This window comes from Hyperolius riggenbachi, chromosome 11 (assembly GCF_040937935.1).
Source record: "Hyperolius riggenbachi isolate aHypRig1 chromosome 11, aHypRig1.pri, whole genome shotgun sequence".
Classification (NCBI taxonomy): domain Eukaryota; kingdom Metazoa; phylum Chordata; class Amphibia; order Anura; family Hyperoliidae; genus Hyperolius; species Hyperolius riggenbachi.
Window position 1 is genome coordinate 187,871,699 of NC_090656.1, and position 19,576 is coordinate 187,891,274.

Consider the following 19,576-nt stretch of genomic DNA (forward strand, 5'->3'; position numbering starts at 1 on the left):
GGACACACTATGGGATACTGGGAAGTTGGGACACACTATGGGATACTAGGAAGTTGGGACACACTATGGGATACTAGGAAGCTGGGACACACTATGGGATACTAGGAAGCTGGGACACACTATGGGATACTGGAAAGTTGGGACACACTATGGGATACTGGGAAGCTGGGACACACTATGGGATACTGGGAAGCTGGGACACACTATGGGATACTGGGAAGCTGGGACACACTATGGGATACTGGGAAGTTGGGACACACTATGGGATACTGGGAAGCTGGGACACATTATTGGATATTGAAAAGCTGGGACACATTATTGGATATTGAAAAGCTGGGACACACTATGATCCTGGAAAGCTGGGACATACCATGATACTGGAAAGCTGGGACATTTATTGTTATATGGAAAGAGATGGTGTAAAAATAATTAGTTCGGTTTTACTCATATTTCTCATATTTCAAGTTTTAAGAAGCGAGAGGTTATGAGGATATAGCAGACAAGCAGTCAGGAACACGTGTTGCCTAGCGATGCATTTGTACAGCACTATGGCCCCAGAACTGTCACCCTAGCGAACGCATCCGATCGCCATAGACGCGCAGGCTGTTGATAACAGTCCACCACATGCTCAGCTGGTAATAAAATATGGCATATGGGGTATAAAGAGACAAATCATTCATATTTATGTGTTTTACAACTGTGGGATGTGTCATGTGAGAATTAGGAAGGCTGAAAAATGAAAAAAGGGGTATTTTCTGCATTTACACTAAAGAGACTCTGAAACGAGAATAAATCTCGCTTCAGAGCTCATAGTTAGCAGGGGCATGTGTGCCCCTGCTAAAACACCGCTATCCCGCGGCTAAATGGGGGTCCCTTCACCCCCAACCCCCCCCCTGCAAAATCAATGACCAACTTGGTCGTAAATTTTGCTCTTCCTGGAGGCTGCAGCCCTGCCTCCAGCGTGTCTATCAGACGCGCATCGCCGCCTCTCCCCCGCCCCTCTCAGTGAAGGGAGACTGAGAGGGGCGGGGGAGAGGCGGAGGTACGCGTCTGATAGATGCGCGTGGGGCAGGGCTGCGGCGGTTAGCCCTGCCCCAATGCGGAAGTGCTCCCCCGCTGCACGAAGGGGATTTGGGGGATCAGGGACCCCCGTTAAGCCGCGGGATAGCGGCGTTTTAGCAGGGGCACACATGCCCCTGCTATCTATGAGGTCTGAAGCAAGATTTATCCTCGCTTCAGACTCTCTTTAATCTTATCCCATAAAAGAACTATTAAATATAATAGTGAGAAAAAATATTATCCAAAGAAAGTCTAGATTGTACAAGATATTGTAAAATATATCACTAAGATGGCATAAGTAATTAAAAAGTTTCAGCTGTATCAAAACGACACAGTGAAAGTGTCAAAAATGTCAGGAACATAAGGGGTAAAAACCGTGGAACGCGAACCAGTTAAGGAACAAGGGAGACTCCTCTCCAAGACGTTTATAGAGGAAGGGTTTAAACAGCAGCCTATTGCACTGGTGATGGTGGAAAACAAAGTTGCTAATAACAAAAAAGATGGGTCTGTAGTGAAAAGGTATAATAAAACGTAACAGGCCCGTAGTACAAGATCCCTTGCTAAAAGACATCCTTCCAAAAGATTCAGCGGCCATTTTTAACCCATTAGCAACTTCAAAAGAGTTATCTTGTTTGAGATAAGTGCACTGCTTTTGACAGCAGTCGACAGAACGTGTCGTGTTGTAAATTATGGGAATGCTTTTATCTCTCTCTACTAGCAGAACATACAGAAACTGAAAGTGGAAAGTTATTGTCTCAAACGGGCTCCCATTGACAAGTAGCCATAAAAACACATTACAGCAGTACTAATTAGAAGCAAGGAAATGCAACTCTTTTGAGAGACCGAATGTTCCCTAGCACAGCAATTTCAGGTGGTTGTTGTCCAGGCACAGAACAACAGAAATAATGGACGGTAACAGTCAGCTAGTAAAGTTCAGAGATTTCATTACTGGTAGTAGTGATCATGTGGTTTACACCTGTGGTTGTCCCAAACCATATGTAGGCAGAACCACTAAAATATTACAACAAAGATTTGGTGAACACAAGAGAAACATCACAGACGGCAATGAGTCACACAGCGTACCCAGACAGCTAAAAAAAATACCACGGTGCTCCATAGATTCTCTACGGCAGAGGTGCACCTATGGAATATGTGCCTAGAGGTAATACCCAGAAATATGAATTGGAGTATGGGATTCAAAAGGTTATGTGATCAAGAAACATTTGGATCTTTAAGTTCAATGCTTTGTATCCTGGTGGTCTAATTATAGGCTAAGAAATTTCCACATACCTCTGATATGATTGTAACCATATGCGATGAATCAATCTATTTCAGGGGCATACGTTTAAACTGTTCACATTACCGCTACAACTTTTTCCCTCCATGTCCCTACACTGTCTATCTGATAGAGTTTATGAGTAATCCATGTGATGATGAATCAATAACATGCGTATAACCTGTCTGTGATTACACTAACAACACACACAAAGAAAAGACTCCTTATTCACCCCATTTCATTATCCATCTGTGTCCTCTTAACAGCATTAGACAAAATAGTGATAATAGTACAGGATTATGACAGCTATGGTTGGACGTAATTGTGCAAATATTTGTAGTAACTTGTCACTTTAAAGAGACTCCGTAACAAAAATTGCATCCTGTTTTTTATCATCCTACAAGTTCCAAAAGCTATTCTAATGTGTTCTGGCTTACTGCAGCACTTTCTGCTATCACGGTCTCTGTAATAAATCAACTTATCTCTCTCTTGTCAGACTTGTCAGCCTGTGTCTGGAAGGCTGCCAAGTTCTTCAGTGTTGTGGTTCTGCTATGAACTCCCCCTTCCAGGCCCCTCTATGCACACTGCCTGTGTGTTATTTAGGATTAGAGCAGCTTCTCTCTTCTCTCTTATCTTTTACAAGCTGGATAAATCGTCCTCTGAGCTGGCTGGGCTTTCACATACTGAAGAATTACAGACAAGGGCAAAGCTGTTTGCAGGAAGAAACGAGCAGCCTGAAACTTCAGTGCATGAGAACAGGGGGAAAGAAACACACAAATGATCTCTTGAGATTCAAAAGGAAGGCTGTATACAGCCTGCTTGTGTATGGATGTATTTTCTATGTGTGGACATACTGTACATCAACCTACTTCCTGTTTTGGTGGCAATTTTGTTTGTTTATAAACAAACTTTTTAAAACAGTTTTTAACCACTTTTAATGCGGCGGGGAGTGGCGAAATTGTGTCAGAGGGTAATAGGAGATGTCCCCTAACGCATTGGTATGTTTACTTTTGTGCGATTTTAACAATACAGATTCTCTTTAAGGATCTTCCCACCATTATTGTTCTCATTGTTCACATTAATGTATTGTTCTTATTGCTAAGAAAATGGAAGGTCCGCACCAGTCCAGGGTTCCAAACTTTATTAGGACATATCCATTAAAGCAGGGGTCTCAAACTCAATTTACCCGGGGGCCGCAGGAGGCAAAGTCAGGATGAGGCTGGGCCGCATAAGGGAGTTCACGTGTCCCCGCCGCAAAACGAGGGCTGCAGAGCCCCCAAATCGCCCCGGGGGCAATCCGCCGGCATTTCCTGGAAGGGGCAGAGCTTTCAGCTTCAGCTCTGCCCCTCCTGACGTCAATCGCGGCGGATCGCCGCCTCTGCCCGCCCACTCTAAACATAAAAAAAAAAATTGGGAAAATAGGAAAAAATGCCCGGAATCTTCATACAGCCATATTACGGCTGTATAGCGATCCCTGGCCAAAGCGCTGCGGCTGCGTATGGACCCCCTGGAAACTCTGTCAGGAAATGTATTGCTCTTTCTTTTGATACATGTAAAATTACACTACCGTTAGGCTTGCTACTAAAAGTGACATTTACCGCATTTAAAAGTATACTATTTTCCTTCGAAACTTTAAAATCGATTTTCTCAAGAACTATAAGGTCTTTTTGAAAAATTGTTTTTTCCTCTTATTCCTAATGATCTCCTTAACATATCCTGCAAATTTAGGGTTTCTAGCATTTAAGGTGGATTTGCTATTAACCATTAAAGTCGGCGGGTTTTTAAATGTGTATTTTTTTCCTTTGCAACTTTAAAATCGATTTTCTCAAAAACTATAAGGCCGATTTGAAAATTTTTTTTTTCCTCTTGTAGCCACTGGGGGCCCCTACAAGCTCTGGGGCCCTGGGGCCACAAAATATTGTATCGCGGGCCGCAAATGGCCCGCGGGCCGCGAGTTTGAGACCCCTGCATTAAAGGAACATGGATGCAAGCATCAGTTAGCTGACATGTTTCGAGCCATTCAGACTCTTAATCATAGCTATGATTAAGAGTCTGAATGGCTCGAAACATGTCAGCTAACTGATGCTTGCATCCATGTTCCTTTAATGGATATGTCCTAATAAAGTTTGGAACCCTGGACTGGTGCGGACCTTCCATTTTCTTGTACTTCTGTGGGCCTGCTGACCTGGTCGTGCACAGCCTCAGGGTCCTGTGGGTTGCAGCGGTGTTCACACACCCTCTTATTGCTAATATGACTTCTGCCCATTTGATATACCAAGGTCCACCTTTAGAATTGAACATTGTGTGGCGTTTTGTTCCTCCCGTCTCAGCCTCCTTATAATCATCCTTCATTTACCAATGGATTGTATTTAGAAGGTTTCGAGAAGATATTTTTAATAATGTTTGTAACAGATATTAAAAACTCAATATACTGTATATTCTGGCATATAAGACTACTTTTTAACCCTTGAAAATCTTCTGAACAGTCAGGGGTCATCTTAAACGCCGGGTTTTATTGATGCCAGTTGATACGCCCCATCTCAGAGAGGCAGAGAAGGAGGTAAATAGGATACAAGGGTGGGCCAGAAGGGTGAAAGAGGCGTGTTTTAAGGGCTGTGTTTCCCTGTCCAAAATCCACATGCATGGAAACGCAAATCCTCACATGTGGAAATGGTCCTAAGGGTTATGGTTAGTAGCATGCTTCAGATGCGGGGGAGGTGTTCTGGATCAAGAAGTGATAAAGTTAAGCTACTTTAACACTTCAACGATTTGTCTTCTGAAAAGACCATTAACCTATTTTGGTTCCTGGTCGTAGAAACTACGTCCAGAAACCATGCGCGCTACCGCGCGCGTGCAGCGTGCTCCCGGCCCGCAGTTTGTTAGCCAGGCAATCAGTGAATCGGGCTATGGTGCCCGATCACTGATTCCTCTCCCCCGCTGAAAAAGTGACAGCTTCTCTAGGAAGCTGCGCCTTTTCTGGCTGTTACCTCCCCCATGCGTCGCTCTAAGCTTGTGTTACGCTTAGAGTGACATCATGTAAACAAACTCATGGCCGCCATCTTGTGGCCAAAAAGTAATACTACAACTAAAAGTAAAAAAAAATGAAAATCAACACACATTTACATTATAACACTACTGTTTACCTCCCACCCTCCCAAAACTACCCAAATAAAATGTTTAATATAAAAAAAAACTTACAATAAAAAAATAAAAACATGTAAATATTTACCTAAGGGTCTAAACTTTTTAAATATCAATGTAAAGATGAAATATTGCTATATTTTTTTTATTTTAAACTTGTAAATAGTGATAGATGCAAAACGGAAAAATGCACCTTTATTTCCAAATAAAATATTGTCGTCCATACATTGTGATAGGGACATAATTTTAACGGTGTAATAACCCGGACATATGGGCAAATACAATACGTGGGTTTTAATTATGGAGGCATGTATTATTTTAAAACTATAATGGCTGAAAACTGAGAAATAATCAATTTTTTTCCGTTTTTTTCTTATTCTTCCTGTTAAAATGCATTTACAGTAAAGTGGCTCTTAGCAAAATGTACCCCCCAAAGAAAGCCTAATTGGTGGCGGAAAAAACAAGATATAGATCAGTTCATTGTGATAAGTAGTGATAAAGTTATAGGCTAATAAATGGGAGGTGAACATTTCTCAAGTGAAAACGACGGAATGCGAATGGGTTAATGATCGTTTCAGCTGACAGTTTGGGATTAAGCACTATGCTAACATGCTGCAGAAGAGAGGGAGGAGCACAGATGGAGGGCGCCTTATTGTGTGCACTTTCACAAACGTTATCCAGAAACACACTGTAGAAAGTAAAGAGAATAATCTGATTCCTTAAAAGCAAAGATGTGAACATCCAATACAAATAAGAGAAAGCGGGGCACCACTTCTTTAAAATCCCTTCATTCCAGTTGGGAAAAGCAGGTACAAAGCAGTGGGAGTATCCTAGTGCCTGAAAGCTGTTTCGCTGGCTAGACCAGCTTCTTCAGAGGCCGAGTATACCATATCGTGCCCCACTTTCTCTTCTTTGTATTGGACATTCACAGCAATCTGGATGTGCACGTTTAACACCTTGAAGCCTTGAACACCTACTATAATAATAATTCTAGAATTTGTATAGTGCTTTTCTCCTGTTTAGACTCAAAGTGCCTGTAGATCAGGAGTCCCCAACCTTTTTCGGCTTGGGGACCGCTATTCCGACCAAAAGGTTTTCTGGGGAACGGGGGAGGGGGACAATTTAAGGGGATTGGGAGGGAGGAGTTGGTGTCCTGTCCGGGTTGAGCAGTGTCGTGTGCAGTGGCTTACGGGGGGGGGGGGGGGGGGGGGGGAATGTTGGGGGGTGCGCGGCATAGCAATCATACTTGCCCCAGTATAGGCAGTTTAGTTACCCCAGTATAGCTAGTATAGTGCCCCAGTATGAGTAGTATAGTGCCCCAGTATAGCTAGTATGGTGCCCCAGTATAGTGCCCCAGTATAGCTAGTATAGTGCCCCAGTATGAGTAGTATAGTAGTATAGTGCCCCAGTATGTATAGTGTAGTGCCCCAGTATGTATAGTGTAGTGCCCCAGTATGTATAGTGTAGTGCCCCAGTATATATAGTATAGTGCCCCAGTATATATAGTATAGTGCCCCAGTATGTATAGTGTAGTGCCCCAGTATGTATAGTGTAGTGCCCCAGTATAGCTAGTATAGTTGCTTACCTGAGCGCTCCTGGATAGTGCTAATGTGGCATGAACTAATTCCCGCAGGGCGACCGCTTCGCGGTATTCGTTTTTTGACCCTGCATAGTTTGGCGTGCGAAAGCAAATGCATATTTGCATGAGCATTGCCTCATGAATAGCCAATTGAGCCAGATTTGCAGAGCCAGACTTGCTAGGGTTAAAACTTGGTGTTAGAGCACGCATACATTTTCCTCAGGTAAGCATAGCTAGTATAGTGCCCCAGTATAGCTAGTATAGTTGCCCCCAGCATAGCTAGCATAGATGCCCCAGCATACACTCCCCCCCCCCCCTTGCCTCCATGCGTATTATTGTGCTTCACAGCAGCACGCCCCGCGGCTGCTGTGATGAGCAGAAAGCAAGAGAGCAGCTTCCTGTAGCGGCGATGTGTGTCGCCGTTACCAGGGGAATATAAGAGAGGAAGCGGCCGCCAGCTAAGGTAACAGCAGCGGCACCCGCGAGGGGGAGGTGGGTGCAAGAGGCTAGACCCGCGGACCACCCGCAAGCGGCCCACGGACCACCAGTGGGCCGCGGACCGGGGGTGGGGGTTCTCAACTGAGGTAGCCAGGAATCTAATGGGTGTATAGCGGCCTCCAATCACCCACAATGCATCAGTGAGCAATCTGCCTGGCCAAGCGGAAACAAAGGGCATGGTTCTCCTACTCAGCCTGCCCACTCCATAGCAAAAAAAAGTGTCACTAGCCTGGAGGCTAGTAACGCATCTGCACAGCTTTGGGTCCTGAAATGTTACCGATCCTTGTTGGCAACAAAAATGTAACGTATGTATGCATCTTTAGTGTTAGCTACTAGAGACAGAGAAATGTCAAGCTACAAAGTTAGTGGTGAGTATGTGTGTGTATGTGTGTGTTTGTGGGGGCATTGGGTAGGGATCAGATTAGAGGCTATTATATTTTCCCTCATGTGTGGCATCAAGGTCACATGACACAGAGAAAAGGCCTCAGAAACCAAGGATCATGTAATTCACTATGCCAATTGTAAAGTGTCCCCAAAGCACCTCTACTAGGGTTATCAACACAGAGGTGTAAACAGAAGGAGCTTCAAAAACGGAATTGCCCACACTGTGTTCCTTTCCTATTGTTTATAGGGCATTCCTCAAGTCAAATACTTTTTTGTTTTTGTTTTAATACTCCAATTCCCTATAAACTAAAGAAGCCACGCCCACAGGTTTTCAGAGAGCCAAGGCACTTCCACAGTAGCAAGCAGGGCTGTGGAGTCGGTCCAAAAATCCACCGACTCCGACTCCGACTCCTCAGTTTAGGATTCCACCGACTCCGACTCCACGACTCCGACTCCTCTAATTTGCATATTACAATTTTGTTGATTAAAAGTATGTAACATGAAATTCGTCTCTTAACTGCCAACGCTTAGGAATTTTACAAGACAACTGAAGTGAGAAGGATATGTAGACTACTATATTTATTCCCTTTAGACTAAAACTAGTCCTTGGTAAGAGTACTTGTAAAAGGTACAAACCGGAACAAAGAACATCTATCAGGCCCTAGGCAATGTAAGTGTGGGTACATGTAAGAATGATGTGCAGGTACTCTGCAGGGGAATGAGGAGATTGTAAACAGACAACACCTCTGTGTTCAATGTGCACAGCATTCTCAGTGGATTCCCTGCAGCTCTGTGGGGAGTGCATATGTAGAGTATAGTACTACTGTGTAACAAAGTAAACCTGAGACAGATAAAATTAAAGTTTTATCCTTCCCTTAGGCTTCCTCCAGCCGCCTTCAGGATAATCAGTCCCTCGTTGTCCTCATCCGCCACCTGGATCCTCTGCTTTGAGTCCAGGTACTCTAGCCAGTCAGGCGTAGTGCGCATGCACACACTCCGCCGCCAGGAGCATACTACACCTGTGCAGCACTATTGCGCAGGTGCAGAATGTTCCTGGCTGTGGGAGCGGCATGCGGCCGGACAGCGCTGACTGGCTGAATTACCAGGACTCATAGCAGAAGATCCGGGTGGTGGAGGACAGCGAGGGACTGATTAGCCTGAAGGGGGCTGGAGGAAGCCCCAGGTATGTATAAAACTTTACTTTTCATCCGTCTCAGTTACCCTTTAATTTGTAGTCACCAAACCAAATTTTAACAACATATCAAATTATTTGATTTCATCAGCAAAGGGAGTGCATACATTTGCATAAATCAGCATCAATGCAGAATTATTTCCATCTTGTTGACCATCTTTATTAGTGACACAGCTACACATCAGGCTTTATTCTTACAGCATAGATGTTATTTAGTATATATAAGAGATTCCTGTGTACACATCATATAAACAGTCACAATCAGATATGTATATCTGACCTTAAAAATACGGGGACTGCTTTATTGAAGCAGCACAAGTAACTAATTTTGATTGATTTATTTCATTTTTGTGGACTAAGCACGGCTATTACTGTATATATACATTATTTTTCATGACTATTATCTGAGAAATAGAACATTTTATCATATTTTCTATTTTAATTACAGTTACAAATTCATTAGGAGTCGGTGCATTTTTTCCCGACTCCGACTCCAGGCACCCAAAATTGCCCGACTCCACGACTCCGACTCCACGACTCCGACTCCACAGCCCTGGTAGCAAGGGCTCATGGGAGCTCAGTCTGGGCAGGGGGAGGTATTACTAGCCAGAGATTTCAGATGCAGAGGGGAGGAGGGAGAAGGAGAGAGGAGGAGGGGGGGATTAGTTTTTTTTTTTTTTTGCGCAAGATGCAGATAAGCCTGCCTCTGTGTAATGTTTACAAACAACATGGCTGCTGTCATTGTATCACAGGAAGAAGTAATCATATTCTATTAAAGCTGTTTGCAGCTAGATTTGCTGTGTAAACTATCTAAACTTTAGATAAGATATATAGACAAGTTACTTGTTATAGTTAGTTTTTCACCTCGGATCCGCTTTTAAGAAACCTTTCAATGCTGCTTTGAGGATCGCTCCCACACTGCCATCCTCAGTCTTGCCCAGCTCCAGTACCTGGTCCCGTAACTTCAGCCAGTTTTACGCAGGGGCAGTACTATTCTCCACCAGAATGACACGTAGTGAGGGCACTGCGCTTGCGCAGACTTGCAGCGACTGGTCGAAGTTACGGGACACAGTACTGAAGCAGACTGAGGACGGCGGCGTGGGAGCGATCCTTGAGGATGGGGCTGGAGGAAGCCCCGGGTATGTATGAATCTTTGAATTTACTTAATCTCTGGTTTCCTTTAAGGTGCGTACACACATCCAATTGTATAGACACTGACCAATTTTACCATCTCCACAGTGTGAGGGCCAACAGACTTTGATTACTACGAACAGATTGGGCAGGTAAGCTCCCATACTTCGTGGAAGTGGTATAAATGGATGTGTGTACCCCGCTTTTCTGAAGTGTGAGCCTGCCACAAAACCTCTCTGAATTATCACAAATTCTTTCTGTTTTAGGAGAGCAAACTTTTGTTTTTCTAAACATCTTAGTAAGGGGGCTTTTAGGACCATTGTAGTCCCTTACACACCCCAATGAGTTCTGGGTCACCATGAGCTTGCTGGTTAGTCTGTGCCTCTCGGATTCACAAGCCCTACTCCATAGAGCAAAATTAATCCATGCCATGCACTGATGAGGATCAAACAATCTGAAACAGTCTGTATGCATATTGGATTGTTATGGCTCTGTACAAATGCATTCCAGTGGTTCTGGAGGTGTGTTTAGCTTCTAAAGCTGGCCACTAACGGTCCAATTTCTAGCGAAAAATCATTTGAGCAATCAGAAATTCTGATCGGACGAAAAATCGTTCATTACACCATCAACTAACCAATCATTGCTTCCTATCTATCACGACCACCAAGAAAATCCAAATTTTCGTTCGACGAAAATTCACTCGGGCGACATTTTTTTCACCCGTTTATAATCGATTGTGTCCATGTAGATTATTTACAACCAATCCGATCAGAATTTTTGATCGCTCCAACCATTTTTCGCTAGAAATTGGACCGTTAGTGGCCAGCTTACGGGTACAATGGTTAATTTGCATATATTCAGCAATGTTGCTCTGGGAGACATCTCAAGCTCACTCCAACCTGAATTATGGCAAATTCTTTCTGTTTTAGGAAAGCAAACTTTTGTTTTTCAAAACCTCTCTGTGGTAGGCTAAGTCATAAATGCCAGAGCCTGCAGTCACCAGCACTAAGTGATCTCTAACTTGCAGGATCATCTCAGTGGAAACAGTATGAGAGTTCCTGGAAGTCCTGGTGCTGTAACTGGCTGCCCTGGCAGACGCGTCTCTAACATGATCCTGCTGTAGTACAATATACAACTATACACAACGCAGAGCCATAGCTGAGAGGAGGCCCCTCGTTAGTGACAGCCGAGGCGGCAACAGCGCCAATTCCTTTCACCAGTCGCAGAACTTGTTTACCTGATTCCCCCAAGTCCCAGCAGAGTGTCAGCTCTTCCGACCTCGCATGCAGCTCACACCCTGCCCAGCCAGTGTCACTGGAAGGAACAGCAACAGGCTCCGCCTCCTTAACCCTTACACTACTGGGAAGCAAGCTGTTGCATGAAGGGAGCTTACACTGCAGGAGTGTCACAAGAAGAGAAAATGCCTTGCTCAGCATCGTCACCTCTGCACTCACTTTTCATGGCTTACCGTAGTAATGCGTGCAGGCTTATTACTGAGGCTGCCTTATTCTCATGGAAGAGGGAACAAATGTCTGCTGATTTGTTGAGCTACTGACACAATACCGGAGGTTAACACACGTCTGTGTATGTATTGTGTAGTGCAGTGTTTCTCAACATTTTATTAGTATGTACCCCTTTTAAAACCCTGTACTGGCCAAGTACCCCCTGGCATAGTAAACATTGTCTCAAGTACCCCTTGAATAATATCTATTTAATCATTGTACATGATAATTGGTTCTACACACTTTCCAAACATTTACTATTGCTTTTAGTTAGCTAAAACACTAATTTGGTGTTGTTTAAATAAGATTTATCACTTTCTAAAACTCTAAATTTGTTATTCTTGGTTCAGTATATTAAGCCTGAGTACCCCCTGGAACCCTCAGAAGTACCCCCAGGCAGGGCCGGATTTGTACTCTTTACCGCCCTAGGCCACTGTCACCAGCCGCCCCCCTTCAGTATAGGTAGCGAGATGACCCCTCCCCACTTCCCTCTATTATAGGTAGCCTGATGACCCCCGTCCCCCAGTATAGGTAGCCAGATGACCCCTTCCCTCCAGTATAGGTAGTCAGATGATTCCTCCCACTTTCCCTCAAGTATAGGTAGCCAGATGACTGTCTTAATTCCCCCCTTTCAGTATAGGTAGTCAGCTCGCCTTCACACCACAGCAGCCATCTGTGTCACTCATTTCTCAGCTCGGACGGATCTAGGGGGGGGCAAGCAGGTCTCTTGCCCCAGGCGCAGTTTGTTGAATTCTTAAAAAGGCGGAAAAATTTGGATGGGGAATGGCAGTTTAGGCGCCAAAACCTGGCCTTGCCCCAGGCGCAACTTGGGGCAACTTGGTCTAGATCCGTCCCTGCGTCTTCATTGCAAAAGCTTCCTCCTCCTTTCTGTCTCCAATGCTGACCAAGTCCATAGCCTCTGGCCACAATGCAAACAAGCACAGAGATCAAGGGGGCTCTTGCACAGGCCGCTGGCAGCAGAGTACTGCGGTCAGACGCTCGCCTGATCTCCCTGCATTGCAGCATTTGCAAGCTTGCAAATGCTGTACACCAGTTTAGCCTGCTGCTTTGGTGCCCTTCCTCTTGTGGTGCCCTAGGCCATGGCCTAGGTTGCCTTGGCCTAAATCCGGCCCTGCCCCCAGGGGTATGCGTACCACACGTTGAGAACCTAGGGTGTAGTGTATGTAACATAGTCTCTAGAGCCATTTTTAATGCTACGTACACACATGCGACAACGATCGTTCGTTGAGAACGACGAACTAACTTTTAATTGATGAAAGAACGACCTATGTAAAGATAGTTTTAAAAGGTGTGTAACGATCTGATCGTTAGAACGAACGTTACATCACGTAAAGCAACTATTGCGCCTGCGCATAAAAATGAGAAGTTTCACAGAGAAATAGTGAAATGCGCATGTCAAGCCTAGTACGAACGACCGTTTCCAATGATGTACTACTTTTGCAAACGATCGTCGTTGGTTAAAATCCGCCGAGACAGAACTTTCTTTTGTAGCGATTTGGCTCGTTCGTCGTTTGCCTTAATAGTCGGTGGTTCGTTTTTTGTAACGATCGTCGTTGGTAAAGATCGGGGAACGAACGTTACAAACGACTATAGTCGCATGTGTGTACGCACCTTTAGAGGGAAGCCAATTAACTTACCTGCATGGTTTTGGGATGTGGGAGGAGACCCAAGTGCCTAGAGGAAACCCATACAGACACAGTTGGACATACAAACTCCATGCAGATAGTGCCCTGGCTAGGATTTGAATGGAATCCTGCGCTGCAAGGTGAGGGTGCTAACCAATACGCCACCATCTAGGCTGGCGTACTCTTTACTGCCCAAGTCCACTGTCACCAGCTGCACCCTTCAGTATAGGTAGCGACTAGCGAGATAACCCCTCACCTCTTCCCTCCAGTATAGGTAGCTGGATGTCACTGCCCCCTTCCCTCTAATATAGATAGCCAGATGACCCCTATCCCCTTTACCTCCAGTATAGGTAGCCAGATGACTCCCTTTAACCCCCTCTTTTCTCTCCCCCCCCCTCCCTTCCTTTTCAGTATAGGTAGCCAGCTAACCTTAATACCGCAGCAGCCATCACCTCGTCTCCAGTGTAGAAGCTTCCTCTTTCTTCCGGTCTCCAATGCTGCCAAAGTCCATACAAACTAGCGGTTGGCAGCAGAGTACCGTGGTCAGGCGCTCACCTGATCTCCCTGCATTGCAGCATTTACAAGCTTGCAGATGCTGCACCAGTTTAGCCTGCTGCTTTGGTGCCCTTGCTCTTGTTGTGCCTAAATCCGGCCCTGGCCACCGTGCTGCCATGGATATTTTTTTCTTGCGTTTTCCACATGCGTCCGCTGTCTGTCGGCAATATGAAATGTGGTGTGCGGGAAAAAAGCAACAAAACTGGGGCGTTACCGCACATGGAAAAATGCACATCTTAACTCTTGACTGCGAATGTTTATTTTGTATATTAGTTTGCTATTTGCAAATCAAAATTGCAGTCTGGGAAATTACAAGTATATAAAATGCAGTAAGGTCAGAATGTTTAATTACGCCGTAGGCTTACACCCCACTAGTGACCAGGATATTTTTTACACTTCAGGCCACTGCAGAAGAGCTCGCTGCAGGCCCGTACAACTCAGCTCACAAGTGATTTCCCCCCCTTTTCTGCCCAACAACAAAGCGATTTTCCAATTTTCCTATACTTAACAGCGAGGCTGAATCGCCTCAAAAATGCTGCAGGAGCCGCGTCTGCGTTTCTCTAAAAAGCATATCACTCTGGTGTGACCCAACCCATAGAAAACATTAGCCAAGCACTTTTCAAAGAACTAGCATTTTGAAAAGTGCTAAAGGTGTGCACCAGCCCTAATGCTGGATACACACAGTTCGTTCCCGCACTCGATTCCCGTTGATGCGCTGCTCGATTTCCGTCAATTCTTTTATTTCCGACATGTCCGATTCGCGTTTCGATGGATCGTTAGGTCGATTTGCCATACTTTACATGGCAATCGACCTAAAAATCATCGAAATGCGCTCGGAAATGTTCGGGAATAATCGATTCGTCGGGAATCGAGTGGCGCATTTGATGCGGGAACGAACCGTGTGTATTCAGCATAAGACTGAGCACAGCAGCAAGACACATGGTAGTCTTACGGACTCAGCAAAGTCTCTTATAGCAAGAAACCTCTAGGGAGACAGATAGATAATGGGAAGAGGCACTTTGAGAAATAAAAGGAAAATTAAAAAATTGCTTAGTTTCTCAGGCAAATTCAAAATATATTAAAGTGGCCCTGAACTCTTGCACAGGATTAGGGATGATCGGAAAGGGCGACTTCCGATTCCGCGGATTTTGGAATTCCGTCAGAACAAAATTCCGTAACCGTTACATTTCGGCGGTACAATTTCAGTTTTCTCATTTGAAACCTCGTTTATGAAACATCGTAGGCCATGAGACCTAGAGGCTGTTCCCCCGGTAATTTTTTTTTTTTTGGGAGCAGTAGGAGTTGTCGTAGGCCATGGGACCTAGAGGTGTTTTCACGGCAGTCATTATAATTTTTGTTTGGAGCAGCAGGAGTTGTCGTAGGCCATGGGACCTACAGGTGGTTCCACGGCAGTCATTATAATTTTTGTTTGGAGCAGCAGGAGTTGTCATAGGCCATGGGACCTACAGGTGGTTCCACGGCAGTCATTACAATTTTTGTTTGGAGCAGCAGGAGTTGTCGTAGGCCATGGGACCTAGAGGTAGTTCCACGGCAGTCATTACAATTTTTGTTGGAGCAGCAGGAGTTGTCGTAGGCCATGGGACCTAGAGGTGGTTCCACGGCAGTCATTATAATTTTTGTTGGAGCAGCAGGAGTTGTCGTAGGCCATGGGACCTAGAGGTGGTTCCACGGCAGTCATTATAATTTTTGTTTGGAGCAGCAGGAGTTGTCGTAGGGCATTGAACCTACAGGTGGTTCCACGGCAGTCATTACAATTTTTGTTTGGAGCAGCAGGAGTTGTTGTAGGTCATGGGACCTAGAGGTGATTTCACGGCAGTCATTATAATTTTTTGGGGAGCAGCAGGAGAAGTTGTAGGCCATAAGACCTAGAGGTGGTTTCAAAGCAGTCATTATAATTTTTTTTTCAAGCAGCAGGAGTAGTCGTTGGCCAAAAGCATAGGGTTAGTGATATAACGTCGGATTGCTGCAAAAACAGAAATGTTTTGATCTTAAAATGCAAAAATGTGCGATGGTAGTGATAGGCAGCAGAGTTTGAGAGGGAGAGCCTTTGAGGCTTAAAAAACAGCACATTGTAATTTAGTCTAATCATCATCAATCAGTGAGAGGTGCCTTGTAGTTATCACTGATCCATGACTCGTTCATTTTTATGAACGTTAGTATGTCCACATTGTCTGAGGACAGACGGGTCCGTTGGTCGGTGACCACCCCAACTGCAGCACTAAATACTCGCTCCGAAAGAACACTGGCAGTGGGGCATGAAAGAAACCTCCAGTGCATACTGAGCGAGTTCAGGCCAGGTATCCAGTTGTTTTGTCCAATACTCCATAGGGTCATCATATTGTCTGGAGCACTGGCCGACCCCAAGTAATCATTCACCATACGGGCCAGCCGCTGGCGGTGACCACTTTGCCCGCTGGTGGTGCTGCTGCTAGAAGGAGTATCTGGCATTGGTTGATAAAATTCCTTCAACATACTCAGCAGGTTCACAGATTGGCTAATGGTGCTGCTGTTGGGAGTGGGACCACCAGACGTTTGCTAAGTATGATGAAATTCCTTCAACATACTCAGCAGGTTCACAGATTGGCTAATGGTGCTGCTGCTGGGAGTGGGACCACCAGACGTTTGCTAAGTATGATGAGGCTTGGTAGCTTGGGCCCGGGATACAGGTGCAGGAAACGCATCTTCTACCTAACAAAGAAGGGCATCCCGGATGTGGCTCATCCTGGCGTCTGCTTGGGAGGGGGAACTTGGCAAGGTGAACACCGCTCTATCCCACACTCAGTTCAGACAGTGCTCAACCTGGTCAGCAAAACCAAGATTCCAGGAAAGATGAAAGGGGTCCGCACTTGTCAGAAGAATATAACCTTTATTAAACGAACATATCCAAGCCAAGGCATGCATTAAAAGCTGACATGTTTCGGACTAACCGTCCTTAATCATAGCTTTGAGCTATAGCTATGATTAAGGACGGTTAGTCCGAAACATGTCAGCTTTTGATGCGTGCCTTGGCTTGGATATGTTAGTTTAATAAAGGTTATACTCTTCTGACAAGTGCGGACCCATTTCTGCTTGGGAGGGGGGTATGAACTGCCGCATTTTCCCCTTGCACTGGGGATCTAAGATGGTGGCCACCCACATGTCGAGCCTTGATTTTAATCCGGGGGTCCTTACGGAGGCACTGGAGCATATGCGCAGCCATAGGGAAGAGGTGTCTGCCATGAATCACCTCTTCCTGGCTGTCAGAACTGTTGTCATGCTCCAGTTCCACATCATCAGAATCTTCTTCACATCCCCGGACAATGGGCTCTTCCGCTTCCACAGGCTCTGCCTCCTCATCCAGGACGTGAGCATGCTCACTCACTCCCCCACTTGACTGACCACTGTTCAGTAGGGCTTCCTCCCCCTGTTCAAGCAGTTTGTCAAGAGCCTTGTCCAGCATGAAGACAAGAGGGAGCACTTCTGATATACTGCAGTGCTCCTCACTGACCACTTTTGTTGCCTGCTCAAACGGCTCCAACACTTTGCACACCTGTCCAATCAGCTGCCACTGGTCCCCAGTAATGTGGTCCATTGGCCCTGTTCTGGAGGAAGATGTCTGAGACAGGTATAGCCTGACCGCCATTCGCTGCTCCCACAACCTCTCCAGCATGTGGAGGGTGGAGGTTCACCGCGTCGAACAATCGGAAATAAGCCTGTGCTGCGGCAGGCTATGGCGGTGCTGCAACAGTTTCAAGGCCGCGGTGGCGGTTGCGGAGCGACGGATGTGGGCTGACACTTTTTGTGCTGAGGCCACAGCGTCCTTCAACCCATCATAAGTGCGTAAAAATTTCTGCACTACAAGGTTGAAGACGTGGGCCAAGCAAGGTGAGTGAGTGTAGTCACCTTGCAAAATGGCGGCCAGCATGTTGGCACCATTATCGGACACCACTACACCTGTCTCCAGTTTTCGGGGGGTCAGCCATTGCCGAATCTGATCCTGTAAGGCTCCAAGGATTACAGATCCGTTTTGCCTGTTCTCGTCCATGGATTCCAATTTCAGCACTGCTTGGCATCGATGGTGCTGCAGACCAGTGTAGGAGTGGGACTACTTGTTGGGAGGCTCAGCAATGGCAGACTGGCCCTAGACAGAACAGGTAGCAGAGGGAAGTAGAACAGGCCTCCCCTTCAACCCATGTGGCGGCACCACCAGCTGAGATGCCCCAGATCTTGCATCCTCCTCAGCAGCACCATGGAGGGTGACCCAATGGGCGGTAAAAGTTAGATACTTTCCCTGCCCATGCCTGCTGCTCCAGCCATCCATAGTGAAGTGCACCTTGCCACCGACAGCGTGATCCATAGACCGGCTGACACACTCCACAATGTGCTGGTGGAGGGCAGGGATAGCATTCTTGGCAAAATAATAGCGGCTGAGGATCCGCAATTGTGGAGCAACACTGTTCATCAGTCTGCGGAAGGGGGCACAGTCCACAAACTGGTAGGGCAGCAGCTGTTGGCCCAACAGCCTTGCCAGGGGCGCATTATTTTTGACAACAAAAGGATCACTTGCAGGGAGCATCCGCTTCCTCTGCAACATTTCTGGCACAGAGGCCTGACGATGGAACACTGGTGATTCAGAGGAAACCAACAAGGGTGATGATGAGGTGCTTGCCGAGGTCTGAAGCCCTCTTCCAGCCTGGCATGCAGAGGGATTTGCACAAGAATGGGACTGAGCAGGTTGGATAGGGACAGGACGAGTAGAAAATTAAGAGGAGGGGCCTGTTGCTGCTGCTTTTGTTCCACCCATCTTATTGTCATTTTTTACATATTCAAACTTCCGTCTGTGGTGGTTGCGCAGATGGCTTATCAGACCTGAAGTGCCGAACCCGGTACCCGATTTGTCTCTGCTCATCGATTTACGGCACATAGAACGGACTGCCCTGGATTCATCCTCTTCCAGAACAGTAAAATAATTCCACGCAGGGGACGTGCGTGCACGTGGAGCAGTGGTGCAACCTGTTCTAGCACGTCCATGCTCAGCATTGGACTGGTGGGTACTGACAGACGGGAAAGCACTTGCAGGCTGCTGGCCAACCGTCTGCTCTGTTTCTCCATGCTGGTCATGTCTGCTAGTGCCTAACCCACCAGATAGCGACCACGTTGGATCAGCCGCCTCATCATCCAAAACATCATCCAGTTCAACCAAATCACTGGAGCCCATAAAGGACTCTTCTGGACCCTCCACCTGGCCACAAAACACCACTGTATTTGACTGGTGGTGATGTAGATTGGTGGTGACACAAGCTCCCAGTTGTGATGGATTACTACTACTGGATGAAGAAAACACAGGGGCCATTTCTGTCACCACAGAACCCACCACTTCTTGGGACCTTGGTCCCATAGTCTCCTCCAATGCCTCCTCCCAATCCTTCTGCACATCTCTCTCAACGACGTAGGTGTGCTTTACTTCTGGAGGAGAGTACTGATAGGAAGCAACCTCGTCAAGAGAAGCAGCTGTGGTCAGGTTCTGGTCATGAGGAACCTGGCGGCCACTACTGGTGCTGCTGCCACTAGCTACAAGTGCCTCAGACTGGGTACAGGGTTCCTGATATAAAT

At 46.1% G+C, this 19,576-nt stretch overlaps 1 protein-coding gene across 2 annotated transcripts in view; it reads right to left on the minus strand.

Moving 5' to 3' along the window:
- TRADD (TNFRSF1A associated via death domain) overlaps positions 1-19,576 on the minus strand; it is an 88,118-nt gene that overhangs the window by 51,910 nt on the left and 16,632 nt on the right. The window contains exon 1 of one of the 2 annotated variants that reach the window (XM_068261429.1): positions 11,498-11,573. The exons of the other annotated variant lie outside the window; for it this stretch is intronic. The gene's annotated coding sequence lies outside the window, so the exon portion shown is untranslated. Of the gene's footprint in view, positions 1-11,497; positions 11,574-19,576 lie in introns of those variants that run through there. 2 annotated transcript variants of the gene reach the window in all.